This window comes from Pieris napi, chromosome 18, assembly GCF_905475465.1.
Source record: "Pieris napi chromosome 18, ilPieNapi1.2, whole genome shotgun sequence".
Classification (NCBI taxonomy): Eukaryota; Metazoa; Arthropoda; class Insecta; order Lepidoptera; family Pieridae; genus Pieris; species Pieris napi.
Window position 1 is genome coordinate 9,943,667 of NC_062251.1, and position 3,580 is coordinate 9,947,246.

Here is a 3,580-nt window from a genome sequence, read left to right on the forward strand (position 1 = left end):
GCCCATTCCCCGGTTACTCTCACTACTTAATGGGTTTCTCGACTCTTCACCGGAGAGCGACCTGTTTGGGAAGCTTATGGGGGTGGTATACTGTGGTTTCAGAGTGTACCTGGAGGGGATAAGACGGTAATGCTACCCTGTACTGTAAATTTTGTAATTCTTAATTGTATTTTATTGTTTTTAGTCTAAGTTTGGCCATTGAGCTGTTAATAAATAAATAAATAAATTTTGACAATTATTTTACTTCTTTGGAAATGGTACATATTTTTCCTCAAAATTGTGGTACGAGTATAATTAGTTTAGGAACAAGCAGACAAAATAGACTCAAAGATGCTGCTACTAAACTGCTAACAAAAAAGGCTTTGAAAAAGAAAGGATCTATCTTAAACTCTATCTAGAATGAATCTAGAAAATATAGAACACAGTATCAAACAATTAAAATGGCGATGAGTAGCCCATACTATAAGAGATAATACAGGTAAATGGACTACAGATATTGTAGAATGGTATTCAAGACAAGGCAAAAGAAACCGAGGAAGACCATTGATTCGAAGGGAAGACGATCTTAAAAAAGTAACAGTCCCACTATGGAGAAGGACATACTCGTAATGTACATAAACACATACATACAATCGTAATGAACTCAATTAGACGTTCTAAATATATTATTGTAATTATATATATTAATATTAGAAGCTAATGATATACATTTATTAAATCAAGTTGATGCATGTTAATATGAACCTTTCTCTACGAACAGGAATATCATGGTCCAAGCATTTTTTTTAGCATTTCAATCAATAATTTAGAATCATAATTTATGTCTTATAATTATGGTCCAAGATCCCAGGGCCGCCAGACGTCACGTATTTTCTGACGGATGAAATGTGGACGATTGGGTAGTGTTAGTATGTACTATGATCGTATGCCTACCTGCTAGCTTGGTCAAACGGCCAATTTCCAGGTATCAAGTAATCAAGGTACACAAAAACATTACTTACTTCACGTAAATTCTCATGGCTGATTTTTATATATGTTTTCGAGTGTATAGTTAAAAGTGCCTTCGGTTTTGGTAACATACAAAACCGTTAACCCGGCTCAAGGGTCACCAGAGTCACGTTCTCTGGCGGCCACTTGAGTAATTCTTCTCTGGCGCGTCCAAGCCGCGGGGGTGGGCATTGAGTGTTCTAGTAGGCTCGGGACATCTCAATGGCCGAGTTCAGGGAAGGACCCAGCACCACGGGGTATAACGCGGTCCCCTGCCTAGGGTTACAGGTGAAGACCTTAACGGCGGTGAAGGCGTAGATCTAGAAGATCACATCGGTGACATCGGCGGAAGAGGCAAGCTCAGCTGTAGGAGCTTAATACGACAGCCTGGCGCTAGGCAGCAGTAGGGCCAGTACGATATCGAGGCCAGAGATGGGCTCATATCGAGAATTACCGGCGGAGCTAGGATGGCGGTACGGCGGTAATCTGCGATGACGGAAGGCAACGGGAAACCACCGTCATAATACTCCCTAGTTGATCAGCTCTGATCATTAAGCATGGATAGCACAAATATAGCCACGGCCCTGAGTCTCCGGCGTCCCTTAAATGGGTCAGGGGTGCGAAGAATCTCCGGAGGGGATCACGAACAAAAACAACGACACAGGCTAAAAATTGGAACATGGAACGTAAGGAGTCTTAAACAGCATGGGAAACTACATAATGTCATCAAAGAAATGAGGCGCCTAGAAATTGGGGTGTTGGGTATTAGTGATACTAAATGGCCAGGAAACGATCGATACAAGACCACAGAGGGCGAAGTACTGTACTACTCGGGTAAAAATGGCTCAACCGAACCTTATGGAGTGGCAGTCCTGCTCACCAAAGAAACTGCTCAAGCCGTTCGCGGTTTCATACCACATTCCAACCGAAGTATGCTGTTACGTCTGGAAGCTAAACCGCAGAACATAAATATCATACAAGTGTATGCCCCGACAGCCGACAAACCCCAGAACGAGTTGGATGAATTTTACGCGGAAGTTAGGAATCTTTTACAATACACGAAGAAACATGACATAAATATTATAATGGGAGATCTAAACGCAAAGGTGGGTGCAGGGGAGGTACCAGGAGTGATCGGACCTTATGGATTAGGGGTAAGAAATGAACGGGGCGAAGCGCTCATTGAGTTCTGTCAAGAACATGAACTCGTAGTCACGAACACCCTGTTCAAACATCACCCAAGGAGGCTCTACACATGGACCTCACCAGCGCATACACCAGATCACATAGTTCGCAACCAGATAGATTACATAGCTATAAATAGTCGTTTCAAGAATTCGATTAAAAGTGCTCAGACCTATCCTGGTGCTGATATCAACTCTGACCACAACCCCGTTATAGTTAAAATGTGCTGTAACCTGAAAAAACTAAAAAAGACTAAAATCATCTGTCGTCCGGATATACGCAGTATCAAACATCCGGATAAAAGAGTAAAAGTCTCCAAGGCTATAAACCGCTGGGCTGAAGAAAATTTTAATACAACTGCATCTGTAGAAGAAGTGAATCATGCTCTAGTTAGAACCATTACCGATATTAATGAAACTATTTTGGGTCAGACGCAATATAACAAAAGACAACAGTGGATGGAAGATGAAATCTTAGACCTCATGGAAGAAAGACGACTGATTAAACAATTCGATCCACACGCATACAATGCCCTAAATAAGTTAATCAGGAGGAAAATTCGAGCAGCTAGGTCAAAATTTTATGAGGACAAATGTGTTAGGTTAGAAGAGCTCAACGCCAAACATGACAGCTTTAACTTACACAAAGAGATCAAAGAGATGGCTGGATTGCGGAAAAGGACAAACCGGAATACGTTAGTGGATGATAGTGGTAATGTATTATTAGACGTAGAGAGCAAGAAATCTACTTGGAAACTCTATGTTGAAGACATATTCGCAGATGCAACTAGAAGAATCACAGTAACACCAGGAAATGAAACTGGACCTCCTATATTGAGAGCAGAGGTAGTAAAAGCTCTAAAGAGAGCCAAAACTGGAAAATCTCCAGGTCCAGATCAAATTCATGTGGAGATTCTCCAACTATTAGAGGAACACCTTGTGGATGCGGTAACCAACTTCTTCAACTGTATTTATGCAACGGGGATTATGCCGAAGGATTGGTTAAATTCAACGTTCATCACCCTCCCGAAGAAACCTACGGCTAAGAAATGCACAGAATATCGCACAATAAGTCTGATGAGTCAGGTCTTAAAACTTTTTCTCTCGATTATACATGAGAGGATTAGAGGCAAATGCGATGCACAAATTTCGGAGAGCCAGTTCGGGTTCAGATCTGGAGTAGGAACCAGAGAAGCCTTGTTCTCATTGAATGTGCTTGTTCAAAAATGTCGAGACTTACAGACAGACGTCATTATATGTTTTGTTGATTACGAAAAGGCCTTTGACCGTGTCAAACACGAGGTACTTATGCGTCGTCTGCAAGAAGTCGGAATTGATGGCAGGGATATGAGGATAATACAAAACCTCTACTGGAATCAAACCAGCACGGTGAGAGTGGACGGTGATGA